Below are 15,000 nucleotides of genomic sequence, written 5' to 3' on the forward strand. Positions count from 1 at the left end.
TTCAGAGACTGACCATATATCTTATGATTAGCGCCTAAGCCCCTCTTCACCAGGTATGACTCAGCAGATAGACGTATAGGCTTCCTCCAAACCCCTCAACCTTAGCTCACAAGGATGGTAAGGTTGCACGGACTAATAGCACTAACGAGACTGAGCAGGACTTAAACCCCTTCGACTAGCATACACCAGGTAGAGACGTTACCAACCAGTCGGTTCGACTAACGCTACTTTTTTTGTAAGAAAAATTAATTAATTTTACATGAATATTTTATCCGTATTTATGTCTCGTGTTGCATTGATTTCCTTCATATAATAGTATGGCTTACTTCATATAATGCTTTTCATTCTTTTTAAATACATAAATAACCTAGAATTAATACATAGAACATTAATGTTTAAAATACTTTAGATATTATTATTATTATTATTATTATCATTATTATTATTGTTATTATTATTATTATTATTATTATTATTATTATTAATAATAATAATAATACTATTTTTATTATTATTGTTATTATTATTATTTTTTTTATTACTACTGTTATTATTATTATTATTATTATTATTATTATTATTATTATTATTATTATTATTATTATTATTATTATTATTATTATTATTATTATTATTATTATAAAAACATAAAGATAAAGAAATTGCCATGAATATGTTTTTGATAGACATATCTGGGTGCAATTTTATATGTTTAAATAATTTTAAATTGTAAAAAAAAACATACAAAATTATATTGTGTATAATCTCGATATAAAATGAACTAATCGATTAATTTTGTGAAAGATATTGCCCGAAACATCATTGGAAAGATATCTGAAATAAGTTTAATCACATTTTTGAAGATCATTGGTATATACAAAACTGATTTTCATTTTGGATCTGTATTAAAAATTTGAGAAATTTTGTTCTCCAGATAAGGAAGCAAAAATATTCTATCCAAGTGATAAAATTATAACTGGGTAGAGTGAAATTTTTTTGGCCATAAAACAGTTTTTCACGATTAATAGATGAATATAAAGTGCTCCAATGAGAAATAAAATATAAAATTAATAAATGGATAAGGATTGGACTAAACATCAAACAAAATGATCAACAACATTGTTAAAAAAACCGTAATTTTAATCGGATATTCTCCGTAAAAATATACTGTTCTCAGCCGTATTTCAGTAAAAAATACGACCGTAATTTTTACTCTACTTTGTTATTATCCTTTACGGGTTGGTGACCGTAATATCAATCCTTTACGTCAATACATCCGTTTTTAAAACGATAAATGCCTGGCAACATTTATTCAAGGAATTTTGCCGTTTTTTTAATGCAAATTTCTGACGTAAGAGATTGCAAACCAGAAAATAAAAGAAAAGGAAAAACTATATAAGAAATTTCATATGATGAAAATATCTGGGAAATGTAGAGGTGAATATCCCATGGTTGAATAAAAACCAATAACGCTTCGATTCCCAAACGGGAATAATCCTCATTGGGAATTTTGATTCCCGGATACATGGAGTATTTGTGGTACCCAGGGATGGAAAAACATCTTGGAATGGATAAGTGGCTTCAGCAATGAATTCTGATCAAAGGGAGATGAATGAGGGGGGATGCTGGAGGTGAAGGGAGATGGAATAAAGGATAAACGAGAGGGAAAGCAACAGGAGAGAAGGAATAGGTTGAGGAAGTTGAAAACTCGAATCTTAAAGGAGGTGGAAGATGAGATGGAAATCCCTGGTGTCAATCAAAAGAAATATTCTTCTTTATTGACAACTTTATATGATGAATCAAACACAAAAATGTCTATAAATAGAAGATTTTGGTGGCCTATTGAAAACGTCCCTGTCTAGCGATCTGCCGGACTGGGGTTCGAGTCCCGCCAAAGCTCGATAGTTTCTTGTAGTGTCTGTAACCTCACCATCCTTGTGAGTTAAGGCTGAGGAGTTTGCTGAGTCATTAGCAGCCATTGCCTGGTCCTCCATGGTCCTACCTTGGGTGGAGGGGGGCTTGGGCGATAATCATGTGGTATATATGATTTGTCTCTAGGGCATTGTCCTGCTCGATAGATCAGCATTTAAACCTTTAAAGGATCTTTTACCAAAAATGGAAGAAGGGATGACTGATATTTTAAGAACAATCCTAGATATCTGAGATTTTGTATAAGTCCCTTTATCATATATACATGTATATATATATATATATATATATATATATATATATATATATATATATATATATATATATATATATATATATATGTTTATATACATTTTTATATGTTCGAGTGTGTGCGTGTGTATATAGTGTATGATGGAAAGTCTTAGGCAAGGATAAGAAGCTTATTGATATGTAACCAAAAATTAGATAATAATTCTTGAAAGTTAAAAAATATAAATTGGTTTTGAGTCAAATATGAAGATAATCATTAAGAAATAAGTAGCAAAAGCAATAAGAGATTTCAGGCCTCTGCAAATGAAGATTGTCAACCTGTTACTCAAGTCTACGGACCAAGCTTTTCCTTTTTCATATGTTGACTGAATGAATCTACTGTTTAATAATAATAACAATAATAAATGATTTTTTATCTTGATCCGGATCACCTCCAAAATTTAATGGGTTCTTCTGGGGCATAATACTTTTCAGTTGTTAAAATTTGGTGTAGATCCGGTAAGATGAAGACAAACAAAAAGATAAATAGGTAAATAAATGCGGGTAAAAAGGGTATAGATACAGTCAACCAGTTTAAGGCAACAGCTAAGGCTCTCTCCTTAATTAAATGAGAGAGGGACCCCCAACCAACTCACTCCTATGGATAAAAGTACTCAAGCCGGCAGGTCTGGAAAGTATGGCCGAATGGTAATCACTTCAGCCATTGGAGGAGGTAATGATAACGAATGATGTCAACTCAAGCCCAGCAATATCCACATATGTTTTTAAGTTTCTAGTCAGGGAAATACGACTGAAGTCTACACCAACTTCATTAAGTTACTGAAACATGAATACAAAATAAAAAGTTTATTGGCATTGAATAAAACCCTCTGAGTTTTAAATTAGGAGATTCTAATGAAATTAATATGTTTTATCGAGAGAATTACTTTTACTAAATATTGGAATGAGTTGTTCTGCTAAAGGAATATTATATAAACATTGGATGTAGCTGATCTAGGTATATGGGGAGATACAGGAAGACTTCCTGTATATTCAGTCTGTCTGAGAAATTGCTACACTCTTTGGTGTAACACGGGTTCTGTGTTTTCATGCAGCCCTTTAAGAGAAGTAAATTCTTTCTGGGGTTAATACAGGATATTGGAAGGACAATGATCATGATGATGAGATGTACGAAGAACCGACTGGATAAAGAGTAAGATCAGTGTCTGTCACCTATGGCCTTTCCAGGTCAGTTCTGCATCAAATAATTTTTTTCTTCTACTTCTCTCCTCTATGATACTAGTGAGCCGAAAAATATGCTGATATTGATATTGATTATTTCATTTGATGTTCTACCGCCAGTTTCAATTACCGTTTCCTTGTAATTTATATGCAAAATCGTTTCATTTTTACGCATGTAAATATAAATTCAACCAACAATATCTAAGGTTTAACACCTGGATTAATTTTCCCACCGTTACTTTGAAGAGGCCAAACCATGGCCATAACAGCATTGATCTGAGCTTAGAGCTCCAACGGGGGAATCTATTGATTCTATAAATGCAAACCATTGAACAACATAGATTAACAAATCAAACTTTACCCTTGCAGTAAGTGACACAGCTCTTGTATTGTTTAGTTTCAATTACCATAATCCTTATTTATTAACCATACGAAGGTGATTCCTTATAGGCACACACCCTACATGCATGACCATTTCATACAAATACATTTGCATTCCCTCGTCAACAAACAGGAAGGGTTGTGAGTTAGAATAAGAGGACTTTTAGGCTCTCTGATATAGTCGTTGCATTAACTACAATACTTGAAATCTGAATAGAATTCGTGAATGTCACAGGTAGTAAATGATCAAATACGACAACGTATAAACAATAATATATTGCATGTAACAAACATTAAATAATAAACATTTATGCCTCAAACCATTGTCCTCTCAAGGTTAATCACTGCACTTGAATTGTTCATTGGCCACTTTCCTCTTGGTAAGGGTCGAAGAGACTCTTTAGTTATGGTAAGCAGCTCTTCTAGGAGAGGGACACTCCAAAATCAAACCATTGTTCTTTAGTCTTGGGTAGTGCCATAATCTCTGTACTATGGTCTTCCACTGTCTTCGGTTAGAGTTCTCCTGCTTGAGGGTGCACTTGAGCACACTATTCTATCTATTTTTTTTCCTCTTGTTTTGCTAAAGTTTGTATAGTTTATATAGAAAATATTCATTTTAATGTTATTACTGTTCTTAAATATTTCCTTTTTCCTATTTTCCTTTCCTCACTGGGGTATTTTCGCTGTTAGAGCCCCTTGGCTTATAGCATCCTGCTTTTCCTAACTAAGTTTTTAGCTTAGCAAGTAATAATAATAATGATAATAATAATGACAATAATAATGCATATAGCAAAGCTTATAGAAGTACCAACATTTCAGAAACATTAAGGAAATAGAAACCATAATCATCTCAAAGTTTTCTTCTGATATAAAGAGACAATCTCTTATTACTTGGCAGATAGAAAAGTTTCCAAAGATTTAGGAAATGAAGGAAAGAAAATCCCAATATTCGTTTACTGTGGAAGAAAAACGAACACCCAAGAGATTGGGGGGTGGGGAGAAAAAAACAGGATTTATTTTTTCTATAAGTTGCTCGAGTTTATGAAAAAATTATCATAATATATCCTTGATGGATATCAACTATTCAAAAGACCGGAATAATTGTGGATAAAGTTTGCATATATATATATATATATATATATGTATATATATATATATATATATATATATATATATATATATATATATATATATGTATATATATATATAAATATGTATATATATATATATATATATATATATATATATATATATATATATATATATATATATATATATATATATATACATGTATATGTATATGTATATACTGTATATGTATATATATATATATATATATATATATATATATATATATATATATATATATATATATATATATATATATATATGTATATGTATATACTGTATATATATATATATATATATATATATAAAGTGAGACACACAGACAAGCAGAACAAAAGAGAGAGAGAGAGAGAGAGAGAGAGAGAGAGAGAGAGAGAGAGAGAGAGAGAGAGAGAGAGAGAGAGAGAGAGAGAGAGAGAGATCTTTCAAAGCAATGAATGTCCTTTCTATCCAGTGTTTTCATGTCTTATCTATAGAAGAATATAAGTATATCAAGGAGACAAAAACTTAAGAGTATATAAATCCATTGATGAAATATCATTTGCTGATAGAACTGAACCTTTCAAAAATTCTATTGGTCGTTTCTCTCTTCATTTATATATTCAATAATAATCTATTATTATTTACGTATTTGAAACTGTCTTATTTTTCTCCTATATCTTTTTTTCTCATACTACACCACATTCTAAAAGTTTAATTCCGTCTGTGACCAGATTGTGGAAGTTCGAAGTTCAGAAGTTCAAACTTCTCGTAAATGTTTTTCTTTTGACATAAGTCTAATTGTTCTCACTTTTGTTCAGTTCAATAGAATTAAAATGAACGATGAACTCTTCATTATTGTTCTCTTTGTAATTCATTGTTAAGAAGCTCGAGTGAGAAGTATTCTTGACTCATTTTCCTTAGTCTCAAGTATAATGAACTTTTCCTTATCTATAGTCAATTCTTTTTAGTGAGGCTGATTTGCACCGACTTGCATGGGTGCCCTTTTAGCACGGAAAAGTTTCCTAATAGCTGATTGGTTGGACAAGATGATTCTAACCAATCAGATAGCAGGAAACTTTTCCAAGTTAAAGGTGCACCGCTGTGAGTCAGTGCAAATTCGCCTCATTAAAACAAACTGAGTATAGTTTCAGTATTAATTTCATCCCATTTAGAAACAGCAGCTACAAATACTGTAGTTCATATACTATATATTCAATCATAGTTTGTTGTAGCAAATTTTATAATTAACTATTTAAAATCTTTTCTTTTCCATTTTTCAATTTAGTAGTTTCAATATCCTCACTTAGAAAATTAATATAGATTTGTGAAGTCAGAAAGTACTCTAATTCTTAAGCATTTAAATGGTATATCATATCAACAATTTATTTCTGTGAGACATCCAACCTGGCTATAATTCAGACTAATTACAAAATCTTTTCACCAGCAGTGAGACATCCAACCTGGCTATAATTCAGACTAATTACAAAATCTTTTCACCAGCTGAGAGACATCCAACCTGGCTATAATTCAGACTAATTACAAAATCTGTTCACCAGCTGTGAGACATCCAACCTGGCTATAATTCAGACTAATTACAAAATCTTTTCACCAGCAGTGAGACATCCAACCTGGCTATAATTCAGACTAATTACAAAATCTTTTCACCAGCTGTGAGACATCCAACCTGGCTATAATTCAGACTAATTACAAAATCTTTTCACCAGCTGAGAGACATCCAACCTGGCTATAATTCAGACTAATAACAAAATCTGTTCACCAGCTGTGAGACATCCCACCTGGCTATAATTCAGACTAATTACAAAATCTTTTCACCAGCTCTGAGACATCCAACCTGGCTATAATTCAGACTAATTACAAAATCTTTTCACCAGCTGTGAGACATCCAACCTGGCTATAATTCAGACTAATTACAAAATCTTTTCACCAACTGTGAGACATCCAACCTAGCTATAATTCAGACTAATTACAAAATCTTTTCACCAGCTGTGACATCCAACCTGGCTATAATTCAGACTAATTACAAAATCTTTTCACCAGCTGTGAGACATCCAACCTGGCTATAATTCAGACTAATTACAAAATCTTTTCACCAACTGTGAGACATCCAACCTGGCTATAATTCAGACTAATTACAAAATCTTTTCACTAACTGTGAGACATCCAACCAGGCTATAATTCAGACTAATTACAAAATCTTTTCACCAGCTGTGAGACATCCAACCTGGCTATAATTCAGACTAATTACAAAATCTTTTCACCAGTTGTGAGACATTCCACCTGGCTATAATTCAGACTAATTACAAAATCTGTTCACCAGCTGTGAGACATCCAACCTGGCTATAATTCAGACTAATTACAAAATCTGTTCACCAGCTGTGAGACATTCCACCTGGCTATAATTCAGACTAATTACAAAATCTTTTCACCAGCTGTGGAACATTCCACTTGGCTATAATTCAGACTAATTACAAAATCTGTTCACCAGCTGTGAGACATCCCACCTGGCTATAATTCAGACTAATTACAAAATCTGTTCACCAGCTGTGAGACATCCCACCTGGCTATAATTCAGACTAATTACAAAATCTCTTCACCAGCTGTGAGATATCCCACCTGGCTATAATTCAGACCAATTACAAAATCTTTCCACCAGCTGTGAGACATCCCACCTGGCTATAATTCAGACCAATTACAAAATCTTTTCACTAGCTGTGAGACATCCCACCTGGCTATAATTCAGACCAATTACAAAATCTTTTCACCAGCTGTGAGACATCCCACCTGGCTATAATTCAGACCAATTACAAAATCTTTTCACCAGCTGTGAGACATTCCACCTGGCTATAATTCAGACCAATTACAAAATCTTTTCACCAGCTGTGAGACATTCCACCTAGCTATAATTCAGACCAATTACAAAATCTGTTCACCAGCTGTGAGACATTCCACCTGGCTATAATTCAGACTAATTGCAAAATCTGTTCACCAGCTGTGAGACATTCCACCTGGCTATAATTCAGACTAATTGCAAAATCTGTTCACCAGCTGTGAGACATCCCACCTGGCTATAATTCAGACTAATTGCAAAATCTTTTCACCAGCTGTGAGACATCCCACCTGGCTATAATTCAGACTAATTGCAAAATCTTTTCACCAGCTGTGAGACATCCCACCTGGCTATAATTCAGACTAATTGCAAAATCTTTTCACCAGCTGTGAGACATCCCACCTGGCTATAATTCAGACTAATTGCAAAATCTTTTCACCAGCTGTGAGACATTCCACCTGGCTATAATTCAGACTAATTGCAAAATCTGTTCACCAGCTGTGAGACATTCCACCTGGCTATAATTCAGACTAATTACAAAATCTGTTCACCAGCTGTGAGACATTCCACCTGGCTATAATTCAGACTAATTACAAAATCTGTTCACCAGCTGTGAGACATTCCACCTGGCTATAATTCAGACTAATTACAAAATCTGTTCACCAGCTGTGAGACATTCCACCTGGCTATAATTCAGACTAATTACAAAATCTCTTCACCAGCTGTGAGACATTCCACCTGGCTATAATTCAGACTAATTACAAAATCTCTTCACCAGCTGTGAGACATCCCACCTGGCTATAATTCAGACTAATTACAAAATCTGTTCACCAGCTGTGAGACATCCCACCTGGCTATAATTCAGACTAATTACAAAATCTGTTCACCAGCTGTGAGACATCCCACCTGGCTATAATTCAGACTAATTACAAAATCTGTTCACCAGCTGTGAGACATCCCACCTGGCTATAATTCAGACTAATTACAAAATCTGTTCACCAGCTGTGAGACATTCCACCTGGCTATAATTCAGACTAATTACAAAATCTGTTCACCAGCTGTGAGACATCCAACCTGGCTATAATTCAGACTAATTACAAAATCTGTTCACCAGCTGTGAGACATCCAACCTGGCTATAATTCAGACTAATTACAAAATCTTTTCACCAGCAGTGAGACATCCAACCTGGCTATAATTCAGACTAATTACAAAATCTTTTCACCAGCTGTGAGACATCCAACCTGGCTATAATTCAGACTAATTACAAAATCTTTTCACCAGCTGAGAGACATCCAACCTGGCTATAATTCAGACTAATAACAAAATCTGTTCACCAGCTGTGAGACATCCCACCTGGCTATAATTCAGACCAATTACAAAATCTTTTCACTAACTGTGAGACATCCAACCAGGCTATAATTCAGACTAATTACAAAATCTGTTCACCAGCTGTGAGACATTCCACCTGGCTATAATTCAGACTAATTACAAAATCTGTTCACCAGCTGTGAGACATTCCACCTGGCTATAATTCAGACTAATTACAAAATCTGTTCACCAGCTGTGAGACATTCCACCTGGCTATAATTCAGACTAATTACAAAATCTGTTCACCAGCTGTGAGACATCCAACCTGGCTATAATTCAGACTAATTACAAAATCTCTTCACCAGCTGTGAGACATCCCACCTGGCTATAATTCAGACCAATTACAAAATCTTTTCACCAGCTGTGAGACATCCCACCTGGCTATAATTCAGACCAATTACAAAATCTTTTCACCAGCTGTGAGACATTCCACCTGGCTATAATTCAGACCAATTACAAAATCTTTTCACCAGCTGTGAGACATTCCACCTGGCTATAATTCAGACCAATTACAAAATCTTTTCACCAGCTGTGAGACATTCCACCTGGCTATAATTCAGACCAATTACAAAATCTGTTCACCAGCTGTGAGACATTCCACCTGGCTATAATTCAGACCAATTGCAAAATCTGTTCACCAGCTGTGAGACATTCCACCTGGCTATAATTCAGACCAATTGCAAAATCTGTTCACCAGCTGTGAGACATCCCACCTGGCTATAATTCAGACCAATTGCAAAATCTGTTCACCAGCTGTGAGACATCCCACCTGGCTATAATTCAGACTAATTGCAAAATCTGTTCACCAGCTGTGAGACATCCCACCTGGCTATAATTCAGACTAATTGCAAAATCTTTTCACCAGCTGTGAGACATTCCACCTGGCTATAATTCAGACTAATTGCAAAATCTGTTCACCAGCTGTGAGACATTCCACCTGGCTATAATTCAGACTAATTACAAAATCTCTTCACCAGCTGTGAGACATTCCACCTGGCTATAATTCAGACTAATTACAAAATCTCTTCACCAGCTGTGAGACATTCCACCTGGCTATAATTCAGACTAATTACAAAATCTCTTCACCAGCTGTGAGACATTCCACCTGGCTATAATTCAGACTAATTACAAAATCTCTTCACCAGCTGTGAGACATTCCACCTGGCTATAATTCAGACTAATTACAAAATCTCTTCACCAGCTGTGAGACATCCCACCTGGCTATAATTCAGACTAATTACAAAATCTCTTCACCAGCTGTGAGACATCCCACCTGGCTATAATTCAGACTAATTACAAAATCTGTTCACCAGCTGTGAGACATCCCACCTGGCTATAATTCAGACTAATTACAAAATCTGTTCACCAGCTGTGAGACATTCCACCTGGCTATAATTCAGACTAATTACAAAATCTGTTCACCAGCTGTGAGACATTCCACCTGGCTATAATTCAGACTAATTACAAAATCTGTTCACCAGCTGTGAGACATCCCACCTGGCTATAATTCAGACTAATTACAAAATCTGTTCACCAGCTGTGAGACATCCCACCTGGCTATAATTCAGACTAATTACAAAATCTGTTCACCAGCTGTGAGACATCCCACCTGGCTATAATTCAGACTAATTACAAAATCTGTTCACCAGCTGTGAGACATCCCACCTGGCTATAATTCAGACTAATTGCAAAATCTTTTCACCAGCTGTGAGACATCCCACCTGGCTATAATTCAGACTAATTGCAAAATCTTTTCACCAGCTGTGAGACATCCCACCTGGCTATAATTCAGACTAATTGCAAAATCTGTTCACCAGCTGTGAGACATTCCACCTGGCTATAATTCAGACTAATTGCAAAATCTGTTCACCAGCTGTGAGACATTCCACCTGGCTATAATTCAGACTAATTACAAAATCTGTTCACCAGCTGTGAGACATTCCACCTGGCTATAATTCAGACTAATTACAAAATCTGTTCACCAGCTGTGAGACATTCCACCTGGCTATAATTCAGACTAATTACAAAATCTGTTCACCAGCTGTGAGACATCCCACCTGGCTATAATTCAGACTAATTACAAAATCTGTTCACCAGCTGTGAGACATCCCACCTGGCTATAATTCAGACTAATTACAAAATCTGTTCACCAGCTGTGAGACATTCCACCTGGCTATAATTCAGACTAATTGCAAAATCTGTTCACCAGCTGTGAGACATTCCAACCTGGCTATAATTCAGACTAATTACAAAATCTGTTCACCAGCTGTGAGACATCCAACCTGGCTATAATTCAGACTAATTACAAAATCTGTTCACCAGCTGTGAGACATCCCACCTGGCTATAATTCAGACTAATTACAAAATCTGTTCACCAGCTGTGAGACATCCCACCTGGCTATAATTCAGACTAATTACAAAATCTCTTCACCAGCTGTGAGACATCCCACCTGGCTATAATTCAGACTAATTACAAAATCTCTTCACCAGCTGTGAGACATCCCACCTGGCTATAATTCAGACTAATTACAAAATCTCTTCACCAGCTGTGAGACATCCCACCTGGCTATAATTCAGACTAATTACAAAATCTCTTCACCAGCTGTGAGACATCCCACCTGGCTATAATTCAGACCAATTACAAAATCTTTTCACCAGCTGTGAGACATCCCACCTGGCTATAATTCAGACCAATTACAAAATCTTTTCACCAGCTGTGAGACATTCCACCTGGCTATAATTCAGACCAATTACAAAATCTGTTCACCAGCTGTGAGACATTCCACCTGGCTATAATTCAGACCAATTACAAAATCTGTTCACCAGCTGTGAGACATTCCACCTGGCTATAATTCAGACCAATTGCAAAATCTGTTCACCAGCTGTGAGACATTCCACCTGGCTATAATTCAGACTAATTGCAAAATCTGTTCACCAGCTGTGAGACATTCCACCTGGCTATAATTCAGACTAATTGCAAAATCTGTTCACCAGCTGTGAGACATCCCACCTGGCTATAATTCAGACTAATTGCAAAATCTTTTCACCAGCTGTGAGACATCCCACCTGGCTATAATTCAGACTAATTGCAAAATCTTTTCACCAGCTGTGAGACATCCCACCTGGCTATAATTCAGACTAATTGCAAAATCTGTTCACCAGCTGTGAGACATCCCACCTGGCTATAATTCAGACTAATTACAAAATCTGTTCACCAGCTGTGAGACATTCCACCTGGCTATAATTCAGACTAATTACAAAATCTGTTCACCAGCTGTGAGACATTCCACCTGGCTATAATTCAGACTAATTACAAAATCTGTTCACCAGCTGTGAGACATCCCACCTGGCTATAATTCAGACTAATTACAAAATCTGTTCACCAGCTGTGAGACATCCCAGCTGGCTATAATTCAGACTAATTACAAAATCTGTTCACCAGCTGTGAGACATCCAACCTGGCTATAATTCAGACTAATTACAAAATCTGTTCACCAGCTGTGAGACATCCCACCTGGCTATAATTCAGACTAATTGCAAAATCTGTTCACCAGCTGTGAGACATCCCACCTGGCTATAATTCAGACTAATTGCAAAATCTTTTCACCAGCTGTGAGACATCCCACCTGGCTATAATTCAGACTAATTGCAAAATCTTTTCACCAGCTGTGAGACATCCCACCTGGCTATAATTCAGACTAATTGCAAAATCTGTTCACCAGCTGTGAGACATCCCACCTGGCTATAATTCAGACTAATTACAAAATCTGTTCACCAGCTGTGAGACATTCCACCTGGCTATAATTCAGACTAATTACAAAATCTGTTCACCAGCTGTGAGACATTCCACCTGGCTATAATTCAGACTAATTACAAAATCTGTTCACCAGCTGTGAGACATTCCACCTGGCTATAATTCAGACTAATTACAAAATCTCTTCACCAGCTGTGAGACATTCCACCTGGCTATAATTCAGACTAATTACAAAATCTCTTCACCAGCTGTGAGACATTCCACCTGGCTATAATTCAGACTAATTACAAAATCTGTTCACCAGCTGTGAGACATTCCACCTGGCTATAATTCAGACTAATTACAAAATCTGTTCACCAGCTGTGAGACATTCCACCTGGCTATAATTCAGACTAATTACAAAATCTGTTCACCAGCTGTGAGACATTCCACCTGGCTATAATTCAGACTAATTACAAAATCTGTTCACCAGCTGTGAGACATCCAACCTGGCTATAATTCAGACTGATTACAAAATCTTTTCACCAGCTGTGAGAAATTCAACCTGGCTATAATTCAAACTAATTAAACCTAACGTAACTCATCATTAAAGGGTAGGTTTAATAGTAAGGGGACTCCAGGACTTACTCTCCTTCATTATTTTAAAGTGGATGCAAACATTATTTGCATAAGAGGCAAAACAATTGTTACTAATAAATCTATATAAATGAGAGTACTTATAATTACAAGTAATATAACAAATAAACATCCTACGTTCGTTATTACAAAAAAAGGAATTGTATTGAACCTTTGGTAAAGAACACAATTCTAAATTTATGAACGAAATATAATTCAGTATGAACTAGTATCCCCTTTATAAAATTAGTATGTGTCTAACTATATTTATAAATATATACATATATGTACTGTATATATATATATATATATATATATATATATATATATATATATATATATATATATATATATATATATGTATATATATATACATATATATACATATATATATATATATATATATATATATATATATATATATATATATATATATATATATATATATATATATATATATCTGTCCTAGTGAAAAGAGGAAAGAGGTACCCCGAAAGGTGTACTCGGAAACCAAACTTTCCCACATTTTGCCAAACCAGCGAGTTGTAGTTGGGAAAGGGGGCAAGTGTGGGAAGGGTTGAATCTGTGTGTGTGTGTGTGTGAGTACGTGTACATGTTAGCATATCTACCTCAATATTTAGACGTCCTTTTTGATGGCTTGAGTACATTATTATAGAATATTGACAATAATACTTTTTATATAATTGTGAAAATTGTGTTTCTTCGAACGTTTTTACATTTTCTTGTTCGAGTATTTCTAAAGTCTTGTTACGTTAGTTGGTGTTTGAAATTCCTCCTCTCGTTTCGGCTCCTGACTAAAGGGACCGGTCGGAGGCGATTCGAATTCCCTCGAGTTTGTTCAAATCCTTTTTTCGGTTTTTAATGGCGTTCGAACATTTCCCCATTTTAGTCTCGCTCTTTTATTCAAATTGGAAAATATGCAAACCGGTTTCGCCATCTATATTTTCGGGTTTAGGTCCTTGAATGTTTTTTTCCAATGAAGTGCCAAAAATACAAATACAACCGAGAGAACTTTTAGTTACAAAAGAAATACAAAGTTTCAGTTGTGCATTTTTTATTTTCTGTATCATTTAGATAATTATAATCAACGACTAGAACAAATTCTAGTTTATCTGACTCCAGCATTAAATTTCATCAGAATTATATGATGCAAATATTCCAGTATGATATGTAAATATCAATTCTAAAACGAAGAAATAAACAACAAAATATTCAAATAAGTTCCATTAATAAAAAAAGCACGATAGTTCATATATGGGAAACATAAATTTCTCTTCATAGTTTGTATTGATAGATCTATGCTAACGTTGTTACTAATCTTGAAATATTTCATATTGATTATTCATTAATTATATACTTTGTTCATTTCCTTATTTCCTTTCCTCTGCAGACTATTTTTCCCTGTTTGAGCCCTTGGGCTTATAGCATCCGGCTTTACAAAGTAGGGTTGTAGATTGGCTAATAATAATAAAAATAATAATAATAATAATAATAATAATG

The sequence above is a fragment of the Palaemon carinicauda genome, chromosome 23 (genome assembly GCF_036898095.1).
Source record: "Palaemon carinicauda isolate YSFRI2023 chromosome 23, ASM3689809v2, whole genome shotgun sequence".
NCBI lineage: Eukaryota > Metazoa > Arthropoda > Malacostraca > Decapoda > Palaemonidae > Palaemon > Palaemon carinicauda.